At 48.6% G+C, this 15706-nt stretch overlaps 1 protein-coding gene across 1 annotated transcript in view; it reads left to right on the top strand.

The window, feature by feature from the left end:
- LTA4H (leukotriene A4 hydrolase) overlaps window positions 1-15706 on the top strand; it is a 326790-nt gene that overhangs the window by 208372 nt on the left and 102712 nt on the right. The gene's annotated exons all lie outside the window — the stretch shown is intronic.

Below are 15706 nucleotides of genomic sequence, written 5' to 3'. Positions count from 1 at the left end.
GACTGAGGCACCAACATTAGACTTTACAAACACGAACATAACTAATCCGATGCCTTCCCAGAAACGTTTTAACTTTCATCTCATTCTCCAATACAGATATTGATTGCACCTCCATAGTGTGCCTGTCAAATTAATGACAAAGCACGAACAACCGCCATGCCCTACATTACCCTAATTAACCAGTCTGCCTCATATCACCGCTACAACTCGGACAATTACTCTAAGATGTCCAATTCCATCAATTTTATCTGCCGCTTACCTCAGAACACTCTACAAAAATGGAACGTCGGTCAATATACCGGTATCCTTCCTCTCGTCGCCGAACGCTCATATAACCGCCGAGACCGGCGTTGCCTTCCTCCATTAATGAAGGCTCCACCTCCAACAAAATAGTAAAAGAACTAATCTTCTAGTATTCTACTAGAACTAGACAACGGACTACAGCCATTGCAATGCCTATTCACTCTCCTTCTATAATAACGATAAGGTATAAGATGAAGGATCCCCTTTTTTAAAAGTAAATAATAACACTCTCCCCTTCCTAACAGGCCAATAATTGCGCGCATATTTCTTTGTTAACTGTAACCTTAAAAATTCCTAAATATATTGCAGTATGTATAAACAATAAGACATTCAACTAAACTGTTCAAAGATATAGTCCCGCCCACCCATTGGTATTGAGACAACAAACCATTGTTACTTGAAGCTGTGAGAATTAGTTAATATAAAGTTGCCACCTAGAAAGTACACAATACGGCAGTAGAGTGTAAAAGGATGCACAGTCAAAGGAGAAAAATGTGAGAGAAAAGTAAAATATTAAAACCTGTTATATAATGTCACCACGTAGAATGTTACAAATACTGTCCAACACAGTAATAACAGATGTCACAGCGATTCACAAATCATAATACAACATTTTTTATAAACAGAACATTCAAAGAAGAGACAACATCACACAAGCTGTGTGCTTAGAAAGTTTCAAGTTGTGCCCAATAATGTGAAGACTGTCTTTTCACCCTATAATGTCACAATGACTCACAGTTCATAATTAATTCAAACCAAATCATGCCAATAGAACATCATCACATGAACTGTGTCCCAAGCAAATCACCCCACAATCAAATGCCATATTATCAACACTATTACATAAAAACTACAATCCACCCTCCTTCAAAGTAGTACATTCAGTCACCCAGGGAGTATTCTAATTCTCTATCTGTGTTCAATCCATCTTCTACTGCCCTTAATCTCATAATACACATTGCTTCCCTTCTACGTAATGTTAATTCCCTATTTCCTTAAATTTTAAGTGCTATTTTATACATGTCCCTGTCCTCAGTGTTATAGTTTTGTCGCCAAGCTCTTTCAGCCTTCATTGCAGCGTCAGTGCCCTCACTATTTGTTTAACAGCATCAAAAGACTTGCGTTCCTGTTGAAATCACCAGGTGTAATCAGGAAAGAAAAGAATTGTGGTGAATTGGAACCACACTCCAGCACCATCTTGACGTTATGGGCAGAGAGGTGCCCTGGAAGGGGGTTTCACTGTCAATAAACGGTGAGCTCGCTCAATAACAAAAGAGGACAGCAGCTTTTCCCTTGGGCCCAAGTTAAAATCCAGTCCTCCAACAAATCAATTTCCCTGGGGCTGCCCCTTCAGCTTCCTAATGGAAAGCTGTGAAGCAAAGGTTGTTCCTGTGGGCTTGATTCTTTGTGTCTCCTGCACATTCCTCCTGGATACAAGTTACATCAGTTAAGCAAACCACTTCTGCCTTAAGCACTGCTTCTTAGTCTTCTAGGTCAGAGATGCATATCCTCCACCCACATTATGCTGTCCACAAAGTTGTGAATGTCCTGCAGCAAGAACACCACATCTGTCCTAACCTCCCCAGTCTTATTCTCCAATACTGTGCGAGAAGCTTGGATGACTTGTAGGATCTAATTGACATCTGAGTCCCAACATGCTGCACTGCAGTCTCCTGTTCCCCGAGAGTGGTGAATTTGTCAGTTTTCATTTGTGCCTGGAGTGGAGGGGACATTCTTCTTCTCATGTTGCCCCTCGCTATCAGATCTTTCCTCCCCTATATCTCTGCTGGGCACTCGGAGAGACGTGGGATGTTGATATCCTGCTTGTAGCTGCCCACCTACTGGGTGTCATTCTGGACACTGGGAGGGTAGTGGCACTGACCCACTTATCCCAGAGCCAGAACTGTGGTCCGGGCAGCGTGAGAAATGGGGGAGACAGCTGAATTGTGTGGTGTGCTTTCCATTGCATTGTTCTATGGGCTCCATGATCCCAGGAGATCTGTCCCTCGGTCTCCTCTACATCTCAGCGGGTGCCAGGTTCCCACACTGTCCCCGCTGGCAGCTTTAGGGTCACCCCACGGGCTTTCATCAAGGACTGCTATCTCCATTGTTCCTTCCACTTCCAACCCTGCTAACAGCAGGACTGTGCCACACCCTGGGCTCACATTGCAGGCTCCTACTGCTGTTGCTCTATCAATGATTAGGCCAATCCTTGACTCCTGGGAGCCAGACACCGGGTGCCTCTCCTCCCTCCTGTTGGGATCTCAGGTTCTGACTCCCTCTCAGTTAAGGTGTCGCCCGCCGCTGCTCTTTTTTCAGCCACAGTGTGATGCATAGCCAAAGGCCCCAAACCACTCACGACTGTGCTACCTCCTCCATATGCATTCTCCCAGCACCACCAAAAGGGGTCTGCTGGGGTGTTCCTCCACATGTTCCATTGCTTCTAGGGGCCATAAAGCACATAGGATTCAGGCAGATTCGAGTACCAGGGGCCTGGGAGATAGCCAGAGGCCGTCTGCCATCTTGGCCACCCCCGTCACGCCTCCCTTTACGTACTTTTTAATGCTACCACTGAAAATGCAAGTTTTGGTTGGCCTTGCCTTCTGTGTTTTTTTTGTTTGGCCCAGTTCAGCACTCTAGTTGCATCATACCCTGCAGGAAGGCACTGGTGACCAGTACCTCACTCAGTTAACACATACCTTCACCTACAGACTAATCTCCTTGCTTTCCTGAGGAGCAAATAATGTATTCATATGGATCGCATTTCTGAGTCTGGGTCCCATGCTCACTATGCCACCAGATTCAAGCTAGCCGGGCTGAAGAGGGGTGATACTCCGAAACTGGTCCCAGGATGCTTATTTCTGGTCCAGGGAGGACCTGGTCTGGCAGTTCGGGCTGGGCTGTTCCCATCGGGAACAGGGTCAAGACTGATTTGCATTTGACTGGGTCCAAACTGGAATGGTATGGTGAGCAAAAAAACTGATGGATTAAACCCAGATCTGTGACTGGGGGTGAATGTTTGATTTGTTCTACATTCCGTCCATCAACTGTTCTTTTTGCGTTGGTCCACGGGTTGTGACAGCAGCTGATCAAGCCGAGGCTTCCGCTGACTGTTTGCTGGTTTCCTCTGGGTCCACTGGGGAGGGTCCTGAATCCCACAAAATCCAACCTCCACTCCCTGTGTTAGCCTATGGGATGACTGAGTGGGTAACTACATTGCACCTGATCGCTGGGAATACTTACCTTTGGTGTTTCTATCTATCCCCAGCCCCTAGCTATCACGCTTACCTTGGTTGGGTTCACTATTTCACATTCCCCTTTCTTAGTATATGGTTTGGCCCTCCCATACGGCCCTGTATATTTTATGCTATTTCTGTTGGTTATTTAGTGTATATATTGTGTGTAGATGTCTCCAAAGAGAGATATACCAATGCTAGTATAGTAGAAGTGCAGTAATAAACTTTCCTTTATTTTTGCAGCACTTGTGTGGTTCTTTCTTGTGAGTGAGTTACTGTCTGACTACTGTGGTATTGCAAGTGCTTTACATTCCTCCTGGATAAGCTTCCGGTGCTCGCCTCACATACCCCTAGAGAGCTTTTGCTATCTGGACACTACTCACTATCTCTAAAGGTTTCCTGGACTCAGCATAGGGTGCCACACTACAGGTAAACACAGTAAACTGAGCCAGCCTCCTACATATACTTTCCTCAGTCTGAGAGTCTGCCCTGTACTGCAAGTTGAGATACACTGTGAGCAGCACAGGAAATGTGCACACTCGCTTTGTTAACAGTAGCTTTGGCACATGTGTAGTATTACTGTGAGAAATTGGGTTGTTGGTTGACTGGGGTGCGAGCCCTGTTCAGGCAGCCACCACAATCCTTGTCAGATTAAGGCACAAGCAAACCCCAAATTAACCTGTGCTCAACCCTCTCGTAGCTTGGCACAGAGCAGTTAGGCTTAACTTAGAAGTATTGTGTAAGTTATTTGTGCAACATTTCAAACAGTGAAAACACCCCACAAAAAGGAGCTCTGTGTCAGTCGTCATCCATGCCAGATGAAGTTGCGGGTTCTCTATAGGCACCATCCCGGTGTGCTGATGTTAGTTCTTTTATTTCTGTGCCAGCTAGCACTGATCTAAAGAGAGCTACCCGTCAGCCACTTTTTGGCTGGCCTTTTTTCTATTTTTCTACTCTTGGTGTGTCGAGGATTTCATTGCGGAAGGCTGAGTTTAAGCCCTGTGGGTCGTGTCATCGGGTGGTGTCAGTGACGGCTGCGCACCTCGTGTGTCTTTGGTGCCTGGAGCGCGACCATGGCCCGAAGTCTTGCTCAGAGTGTTGAGCCATGGATCCAAAGGAGGGAGCGATTCCTGAAGCTGATGCTGACGCTTGATTCTGCGCAGGTCGAGGTCCCAGTTGAGAAGGTTACGGGAGTGGTCGCGGAGTCCCAGTCAGAAGAAGACAAAGCGCTCATCGACTTCTCCTTGTCCATCGACCTCTGCTGAGCCTGCATCGGGCCAAGACTGCGCCTCCCCGAGTTTCTGGGAGCCGGAGCGACGCCTGCCCAATTGAAAGAGTTCTATAAGGCCATACGCCCTGCGGAGTTGGAAGGGGCCCCTTCGGGTTCCAAGCCAGCAGCTTTGCCCTTAGCTCCGAGGGGCACCCATGGATCCATGCCTGGATCTGGACTGGCGCTGGTCGTACCACCTCTACCTTCCCCCCAATGCCTGTCTCAATGACAACATTTCTGGCGCTGCCCGAGCCTTCAAGCTCTGACATCCGCATTCTTATGCTGATTCAACACAGACCCTTGAGTGGAATCAGGGTTGGGCAGTGTACAGCCATGTCAGAGCATAGATATCTGCTTCTAAGACAGCCACCCTCTGCCTATCGTGAAGAGACGTATCACGCATGAGCTGCCCTCTAATCGTGGCCTTTGCCGCCCCCCAGAACATCTGTGCGGATTCCATCGAGCCTCTATTGTTGAGATAAGTCTGGACATGAAGGCAGAGGTGCTACATCCTCTCGGACTGCATGTAGTAAGTCGCATTAAACCACGAGGGCTTCTGAATCTGCCAGGTCAGACTCCAGTGCAGCTGAAACTGATGGGGGAATGATCAGAGAGAGCCTGCCGGGATATGAACATCTGATACCAGCGGGGTGAGGGAGTGCAAGACTAGCAAGAAGTCCAGCCTGCACTGCATACCTGGACTGTGGACAGGCAGTTATACAACTTATTGGTCGGGTGCAGAAGCTGCCAGATGTTGAGTAGACCATAGTCTTCCTGGATGTCACACAAGATGGCCCTGTCCACGTTAGCCACCCAATCATTTGGTCCGGTGCAGTCAAGGACAACATCCACAGCCAAGTTCCATTTGCTGCCCAACAGGACAAGTGCATAACCTAGTTTGGCAAGGACACGTCTCAGGCGGAGATGATGGTGTACAAGGGCGTATATCAAAGCCACACAAACAACTATCCAAGATCCTGAGGCAGGCAAAAATATACAGTTCGGTGGCATGTGTAGCTGCAGATACACATGTTGTGCATAGTCCGCCGTCTGGTGTTGGGTCGGAGTGTTACAAGTTGTATTTGTTCGAAGAAGTCTTTTCGAGTCCCGAGACCGAGGGACTCCTCCTCCTTAGTTCCATTGCGCATGGGCGTCGACTCCATGTTAGATTGTTTTTTTTCCGCCATCGGGTTCGGACGTGTTCCTTTTCGCTCCGGGTTTCGGGACGGAAAGATAGTCTTAACTTCGGAAAACTACGTCGGTATTGTTTCGCTCGGTATCGGGTAAGAATAGAATCGACACTGAATTGTGAAGAGCTCCGGTAGCCCTTCGGGGTAATTTCGATCCCCGTCGGGGCCTGGTCGGCCCGACCGCGTGTAACATCGACACTGATGGAACGGACCCGTTCCGATTCTGTCCTAAATGCCACAATAAATATCCATATACAGACCAACATTTGGTCTGTAACTTGTGCCTGTCGCCCGAGCACAAGGAAGAAACGTGTGAGGCTTGTCGTGCGTTTCGGTCCCGAAAAACGCTCCGTGACCGGCGAGCCAGAAGATTGCAGATGGCGTCCACGCCGACAGGCCACCGAGAGTTCGAGGGACAAGGAGAAGAAGAGGAAGCCTTCTCCATCCATGAATCGGACTCAGAGGAATTCGACGTCGAAGAAACCGTGAGTAAGACGTCGAAGCAAGCACCACACAAGAAAACAGACTAGGCCCAGGGGACGCCACTGCCAACAGGCCATGGCTCAACCCATAAAGTAGGTGACCGTCCATCGGCACCGAAAAAGGCCGAACTGGTGCCGAGATCGTCCGACTCGGGTCGAGACACAGGCACGCAGAAATCTCGGGACCGAGAAAGTGCTGCCGAAAAAGATCGACGCCAGCGGAACCGAAGCTGCTCGACGCAGAGACAGCGGCACCGAGGAAGATCGACGCCGAGAAAGCTCAACGCCGAAAAAGAAAAAATTCTCCTTGGAGCCGAAAACAAGCAGAGACACAGTTTCGGTGCCAAAACGACCAGCAACCGAACCAACTGCCAGCTCATATACAGAGGAACAATCACTGTCCTCTCAAATGCGCAAACACAGATTTGAAGAAGAGTTACAGACCACTGATGTAGACCACACACAAAAGCGGATCTTCATACAAAGTGGGACAGGGAAGATCAGCACTCTTCCCCCAATCAGGAGAAAAAGGAGACTCGAGTTCCAAACACAAGAACAAACACCACAAAAAATGGTGAAGAAGGTAACTCCGCCACCCTCTCCTCCACCTGTAACTCACACATCACCGGCACAGACTCTGTCACATTCACCGGCTCATACCACCATGAGCCAAGACGACCAGGACGCTTGGGACCTATACGACGCCCCAGTATCAGACAATAGTCCTGAGTCGTACCCTACCAAGCCCTCACCACCTGAGGACAGCACAGCGTGTGCACAGGTGGTAGCTAGGGCAGCAGAATTCCATAACGTGTCGTTACACGCAGAACCTGTCGAGGATGACTTCCTTTTCAACACCCTCTCCTCCACCCATAGCTCCTACCAAAGCCTACCTATGCTTCCAGGAATGCTAAGGCACGCAAAGCAGATCTTCAAAAACCTGTCAAAAGTAGAGCGATTACTCCAAGGGTGGAGAAAAAATATAAAGCACCGCCCACGGACCCTGCTTTTATCACCTCACAACTGCCACCAGATTCAGTCGTGGTAGGGGCAGCTCGCAAGAGAGCCAACTCGCACACATCAGGCGATGCACCACCTCCAGATAAAGAGAGCCGCAAGTTCGACGCAGCTGGGAAAAGGGTTGCAGTACAAGCTGCAAACCAGTGGCGCATCGCGAACTCTCAGGCGCTCCTAGCGCGATATGATAGAGCCCATTGGGACGAGATGCAGCATCTCATCGAGCATCTACCCAAAGAATTTCAAAAACGGGCAAAACAAGTGGTTGAGGAGGGACAAAACATCTCCAATAACCAAATACGCTCCTCTATCGACGCAGCGGACACAGCGGCATGAACAATAAATACCGCAGTAACCATAAGAAGGCACGCATGGTTGCGCACATCTGGCTTTAAACCGGAAATACAGCAAGTGGTGCTCAATATGCCGTTCAATGAACAACAATTGTTTGGACCCGAAGTGGACACGGCAATTGAGAAATTGAAAAAGGACACGGACACAGCCAAGGCCATGAGCGCACTCTATTCCCCGCAGGGCAGAGGCACTTTCGGCACCTTCCGCAAAACAACCTTCAGAGGGGGGTTTCGGGGTCAAGCCACACAAGCCAGCACCTCACAATCTACACCGTCTACCTACCAGGGACAGTACCAAAGGGGAGGCTTTCGGGGCCAGTATAGAGGAGGACAATTCCCTAGAAACCGGGGAAAATTTCAAAGTACAAAAACCCCTGCAACCAAACAGTGACTCACAAGTCACTCAACCCCTTCACACAACATCAGTGGGGGGAAGACTAAGTCAGTTTTACAAATCTTGGGAGGAGATAACAACAGACACTTGGGTCTTAGCAATTATCCGACATGGTTATTGCATAGAATTTCTCCAACTCCCTCCAAATGTCCCACCAAAAACACAGAATATGTCAAAACAGCATTTAGACCTTCTAGGACTAGAAGTTCAAGCATTACTGCTAAAGGACGCAATAGAATTGGTACCATGTACACAAATAAACACAGGAGTTTACTCACTGTACTTTCTAATACCAAAAAAGGACAAAACACTGAGACCAATCCTAGATCTCAGAACACTAAACACCTACATCAAATCAGAACACTTTCACATGGTCACGCTACAAGACGTGTTACCACTGCTAAAGCAACAAGACTACATGACAACCGTAGATCTAAAGGACGCATATTTCCATATACCGATACATCCCTTGCACAGGAAATACCTAAGGTTCGTATTCAAGGGAATACATTACCAATTCAAAGTGTTGCCGTTCGGTATCACAACCGCACCAAGAGTATTTACAAAATGCCTAGCAGTAGTAGCTGCACACATCAGAAGGCAGCATATACACGTATTCCCGTACCTAGACGATTGGCTAATCCAGACCAACTCCCTCACAAAGTGTTCACACCACACAGATTATGTCATACAAACCCTCTACAAACTCGGTTTCTCCATCAACTATACAAAATCTCACATTCTGCCGTGCAAAACACAGCAATACTTAGGAGCGACAATCAACACAACAAAGGGAATAGCCACTCCAAGTCCACAAAGGGTTCAAAATTTTCACAAGGTTATACAGTACAAGCCATGTATCCAACACAAAAGATACAGGCAAAGACGGTATTAAAACTCCTAGGCATGATGTCCTCATGCATAGCCATTGTCCCAAACGCAAGACTTCACATGAGGCCCTTACAACAGTGCCTAGCATCACAGTGGTCACATGCACAGGGTCACCTTCTAGATCTGGTGTTGATAGACCGCCAAACATACATCTCGCTTCTATGGTGGAACAGTATAAATTTAAACAAAGGGCGGCCTTTCCAAGACCCAGTGCCACAATACGTGATAACAACAGATGCTTCCATGACAGGGTGGGGAGCAATCAACACAGCATCCAAGGACAATGGGACGTACATCGAACAAAGCTGCATATAAATCACCTCGAATTGTTAGCAGTATTCCTAGCGTTGAAAGCATTTCAACCCATCATAACCCACAAATACATTCTTGTCAAAACAGACAACATGACAACAATGTATTATCTAAACAAACAGGGGGGAACACACTCGACACAGCTGTGCCTCCTGGCACAGAAGATATGGCAATGGGCAATTCACAACCACATTCGCCTAATAGCACAATTTATTCCAGGGATCCAAAATCAACTAGCAGACAATCTCTCTCGAAATCACCAACAGGTCCACGAATGGGAGATTCACCCCCAAATTCTAAACACTTACTTCAAAATTTGGGGGACACCTCAAATAGACCTATTTGCAACAAAGGAGAACGCAAAATGCCAAAACTTCGCATCCAGGTACCCACACAGGCAGTCTCAAGGCAATGCTCTATGGATGAACTGGTCAGGGATATTTGCGTACGCTTTTCCCCCTCTCCCTCTCCTTCCATATCTAGTAAACAAATTGAGTCAAAACAAACTCAAACTCATACTAATAGCACCAACATGGGCAAGACAACCTTGGTACACAACACTACTAGACCTGTCAGTAGTACCCCATGTCAGGTTGCCCAACAGACCAGATCTGTTAACACAACACAAACAACAGATCAGGCATCCAAACCCAGCATCGCTGAATCTAGCAATCTGGCTCCTGAGATCCTAGAATTCGGACATTTAAACCTCACCCAAGAATGTATGGAAGTCATAAAACAAGCTAGAAGACCATCCACTAGACACTGCTATGCAAGCAAATGGAAAAGATTTGTTTGCTACTGCCATAATAATCAAGTTAAACCATTACATGCATCTCCAAAGGATATAGTGGGATACTTGCTATATTTACAAAATCAAATCTAGCCTTCTCTTCCATAAAGATACACCTCGCAGCAATATCTGCATACCTGCAAATTACCCATTCAACTTCACTATTTAGGATACCTGTCATTAAAGCGTTTATGGAAGGCCTGCAAAGAATTATACCACCAAGAACACCACCTGTTCCTTCATGGAACCTCAACATCATCTTAACAAGACTCATGGGCCCACCTTTTGAACCCATGCACTCTTGCGAAATGCAATTCTTAACGTGGAAGGTTGCATTTCTCATTGCCATCACATCTCTAAGAAGAGTAAGTGAAATTCAGGCGTTTACTTTACAAGAACCTTTTATTCAAATACACAAAAATAAGGTGGTCCTAAGAACCAATCCAAAATTTTTACCAAAAGTTATTTCACCGTTCCACTTAAATCAAACGGTAGAACTACCAGTGTTCTTCCCACAGCCAGACTCAGTAGCTGAAAGGGCACTACATACATTAGACATCAGAAGAGCACTAATGTACTACATTGACAGAACAAAAGAAATTAGGAAAACAAAACAACTGTTTATTGCATTTCAAAAACCTCATACAGGAAACCCAATATCAAAACAGGGTATAGCCAGATGGATAGTTAAGTGCATCCAAACCTGCTACCTTAAAGCAAAGAGAGAACTGCCCATTACACCAAGGGCACATTCAACCAGAAAGAAAGGCGCTACCATGGCCTTCCTAGGAAACATTCCAATGAACGAGATATGTAAGGCAGCCACATGGTCTACGCCTCACCCATTTACTAAGCACTACTGTGTAGACGTGCTATCCGCACAACAAGCCACAGTAGGTCAAGCCGTACTAAGAACTTTATTTCAGACTACTTCCACTCCTACAGGCTGAGCCACCGCTTTTGGGGAGATAACTGCTTACTAGTCTATGCACAACATGTGTATCTGCAGCTACACATGCCACCGAACGGAAAATGTCACTTACCCAGTGTACATCTGTTCGTGGCATTAGTCGCTGCAGATTCACATGTGCCCACCCGCCTCCCCGGGAGCCTGTAGCCGTTTGGAAGTTATCTTCAACATTTGTACATTTGTAAATATATTACTTAAACCTTAGTTGGTACATACTTATTTATTCCATTGCATGGGCACTATTACTAACATACACAACTCCTACCTCACCCTCTGCGGGGAAAACAATCTAACATGGAGTCGACGCCCATGCGCAATGGAACAAAGGAGGAGGAGTCCCTCGGTCTCGGGACTCGAAAAGACTTCTTCGAACAAAAACAACTTGTAACACTCCGACCCAACACCAGACGGCGGACTATGCACAACATGTGAATCTGCAGCGACTAATGCCACGAACAGATGTACACTGGGTAAGTGACATTTTCCTTCCCTCCGGGTCCTTTCACGTTTTCAAGACACAGGGATGAGAGTGTCACAGCAAGACGGCCACCCTACTTTTGCTCAGTGGGAGGGGCATCCCTGGTTGGCTATCATAGGGGTAGCTGCTGTGAATGACCATTGTGCCTGAGTTTGGGCCGGTTTATCAGACTCGGCCAGTGAGATGAGTCTCCTGCATCAAGTCAGTATCAGCCTGCTGACGTTCCAGGACAGAACCGTCGGGGGCGACGCCGTGGGCTTCAGGGAATAGCAGGTTAGAGGAGAATGAGTGAACCAGACTAGTGGGAGGTCAGTGGAGCACGTAGAAGGGGCGAGGAGAGGGGGCTGCCAAGAAGGGTGATAGGGGAGGAAAAAAGATAAGAGGAGATGGAGTGGCTGGAAGTGATGAGGGAGGCGAGGAAGGGTAGATGGGGGTGGAGGTGAGAGCTAGGGAGATAGGGGTGTGGAGTCCGATAACAGGAATAGAAAAGAGGGAAGATCAGGGTGGGAAACCAAGAACACTTTAGTCGGGAGTTGAGAACATGCATAACTACTGGGTCCTGAATGCCCAACTGGGTTAGAAACAAGAACCTGACGAGTGGTATGTCCGGGGAGAGATAGGGTAATTAAAGGGAGGAGGAAAATGTAGAGATGGAAGCACCAAGCATGTTATGGCCAGTGGGAGAAGGAAGAGGAGGGCTGGTGGGAGGAGTGGCAGAGCGGAAACAACAGGGACACAGCTGGGGTAGGTGCAAAGGACCCCCTAACCTCCCTGACAAACACCATCATAAAGGTTCAAATGGCAGGCAACATCAAAAACAACATCATCAAACATTGTCATCATCAGTGAACCCCTGCCATACACCGCTGACTCCCCAATGCACTGCACCACAAAAATAAATAAACATTGCAACAATACATAGCCGGTAACCAGCAACAAACTGGGAAGAAGCATATATGTAATGATAAAGAATCCAATTATTAAAACACAACAGGATAATCTCAACTTGTCGGTATAGGTGGATGTCGAAGGGGTCGTCCGGGGGTCTTTGACTGCTTAGGAAGGGGTCTCTGGCATCTTCAGCAAGAGCAGGATTTATCTCTTCCCACCTCCTGAGTGAGTTCTTCAACTGCCCTGATGGCTGTCCTTCCTGCTGTGAAAGTGAGAATTGAGGTTCCTGGCTGGATGTTGGCCCAGCAGTGCTAGGGTAGTGTCCATGTCAGACTCCTGGAAAGAGCGAAAGAAAACTTGAAGATCTTTGGGGTCCAGGAAGCCTCAGGGTTTGCCATCCATGTTGATTCACATGTGAGCCGGTTCAAATGAGCCAAACTCGATGTCACACCTGCACACAGCCAGACGCAGGGCTAGAAAAGCACGTCTCTTATCACTGGTCTCCTGGGAAAAATTTGTGGCCATGTGTATCCTATGGCCTTAGTAGTTGTAGGGGCCATGGTCAGAATTTGCCTGGTCTCGGAGTGCTGGAGGAAGCGTGCTTTGAGAGGGTGAGGCTTGCCAGAGTCAAGAGGCCGGCGGGTCTGGATGTGATGGGCCTGCTGTATCTCAAGGGGGAGGGGTGAAGAACAGGCCCATGAGGCACAGGAGGATGTCACAGAGGTAGTGCCCCCGCAATATCCTGCTCCACCCCCTCTAGGAAGCCAAAAAAACAGTTCTCGTCCCTCCACCCCTGTCCTTGAGATCAGTGACCTTGGGGCAGAGGTTCTCAACAATCATTATGCACAACTGCAGCGCAGCAAATACGGTTCTCCACTCCATCCAGCCGATATTGGAACATCCTGATGGATTTTGTATCTGTATTGAGGTCTGCGATCTCAGCATCCATGAGTTCCAGCTTGTGCAGACTGCTATGATTTCCTGCAAATTGCGGTCCGTCCGGGTGTGTCTGTGGAGCCGGCGCGGGATGTTTTGTGTTGGGCCATGCCGGCAGTAAAAGGCAACTGGCTGGATGCCTTCGTGGAGGCCATGGGCAGCAGGAGCTGGGTGTGACACGAAGGGAAGGGGGTTTGAGGAGCCCCGTGTCAACGACCCTGCAACAGGCCAGGTGCAAAAGTACAAGGGAGAGCAGGGGCCCTATGTGGGCCAGTCAGATACAGAGCATTAGCCATCTGGGCACAGAGCGAGGGCCAGCGGGCCTACCCAGCATAGTGAGGCTGCGGGGTCCAGAAGACACGTGAGGGAGGGCCACCAGTGGGCCACAGGAGGGAGCAGAGGCAGGTTCCAGACCTTCGTACCAATCTTAGAGACCTTCCAGCATCTGAAGATGATGGGCCCACTATCACCAGGCTGAGGACAGCAGCCAACAGTCAGTAGAGGCTGAAGGGGGACAGTCTGAAAAGCGGTGGGAGGTAGACAGCCAGCCCCAGTAAACCGCACAGGGAACCCTCCGAGTGTCGGCAACTGGGCTATCCCTTGTGTCCGCCATTAGGCTCCTGCTCCACATTTCAGGAAACACAGCCCTAAAATGGCGATGGCAGAGAGGGCTGGCCCAAGGCCCTATGAAGATATTATTGCGCTCAGTGGTCACAGAGCCATTGTCCCATTGGTTGGAACCCCAGACAAAAGGGGTGGGAGGAGGGGAAGGGCCTGCAAAGTGCAGGGCAAGGAGGCCCCTGCTGTGATGTGTCTGCCTCTTGGCAGCAGTGTGCTGGATCCTCGAGATGATGCGGCTGACCCACGTCCAATGGAAAGCCACCAGGAGAAAGGCCCTCAGGATCGGGGGGGCACCAGAAAACAAAAGGGTGGCTGCGCGGATTTCAAGCGGGTGAAGCCGCATCCATGCTGGCTTCCCACTTATAAGCCCCATAGCTGATCGGGCACAGACAACCCCCCGGGGGCCTGGAAGAGGCTGCTGCAGCAGCAGACGGCATACGTAATGATGGAGGGCTGACACACAGGAAGACTGGGTCAAGTGGCCCCTGTAGGAAGTCCGCTGGCTCCAAGTAGCTAGTAGGCTGGAGCTGAGACTGGGCCGGCCCCGGGACGAGGAATACTGCCTTTGCACTGACAACCCATGTGTTGTTGGTGTGGCTGCTCAGGCCCACTGACCCTGCTAAGCAGCAAGAGGGAGGCTACTGAGGCTGCCATCCATGCCTGCGTTAGTGGGAGGCTTAGCTACTGCAAGATGCGGGCAGATGGTGTCCCCGAACTTGTGGAAAACTGCTCAGGCAGCCCGTGGCAAACAGGAGCTCCAGTGATAAGTGGCCATCATTGTTGGCGGCCAAGCTCCGCCCCCTCGGCATCCAAGCTCCACCCCCCACTACTACCATTTAATTTACGGGCCCTTGCACATATTGTGCCACTTTGCTAGGGACTTACAAGTAAATTAAATATGGCAATTGCATATAAGCTAATCTTAACAGGTTTTGAGGCAAGAGCACATACACTTTAGGACTAGTTAGCAGAAGTAAAGCGCACAGAGTGCTAAGGCCAACAAAAACGATTTCAGCAAAAACGGAAGAGTGAAGACAAAATGTCTGGGGATGACGCTGCAGAAAGGACCAAGCCCAACAATTACTTACATAATAGCATTTTTCCTGGGTGTTGTGAATGGCAAGTGCTTTTGAGATACTATTTCTTTTTCCCAAAAATAGGAGCCTGGGAGTCTTGTGTGTAGTTAAGTAGCTGGTGGTCAGTTTGTTCCTGTTACTTTTCCTTCCCTGAGAGTAATTTGATGGCTTGGCAATAGTTATGTTTGGTCTTCATTTCATAAACCCTTGACACATTTAAATAGACATAGTAGTACTGTGAATAAGAGCATGCCTTTCACTTCTGTAGGATGCAATTTGGAGGCTAGTGGCGGCCCGTCCTTTGGGGCGGAGGGGCCACGCCCCCCCACCTTTTGCCCCCCATGAAGAGTGTCTGTCAGGATGAACAAAGGTCCGCCTGACAGACACTCTTCATGTTCAGCTCAGGAAGCCAGGAGCAGACATGCGCGATTTGCGCAGACTCCTGGCTGCCTGAGCTGAACTTTGCTGGGCTGAGGAGGTCACAGCTCCTATG

The sequence above is a fragment of the Pleurodeles waltl genome, chromosome 4_1 (genome assembly GCF_031143425.1).
Source record: "Pleurodeles waltl isolate 20211129_DDA chromosome 4_1, aPleWal1.hap1.20221129, whole genome shotgun sequence".
NCBI classification, from domain to species: Eukaryota; Metazoa; Chordata; class Amphibia; order Caudata; family Salamandridae; genus Pleurodeles; species Pleurodeles waltl.
Note: the sequence above shows the minus strand (reverse complement) of the source record. Positions and strands in the feature narration are given on the sequence as shown.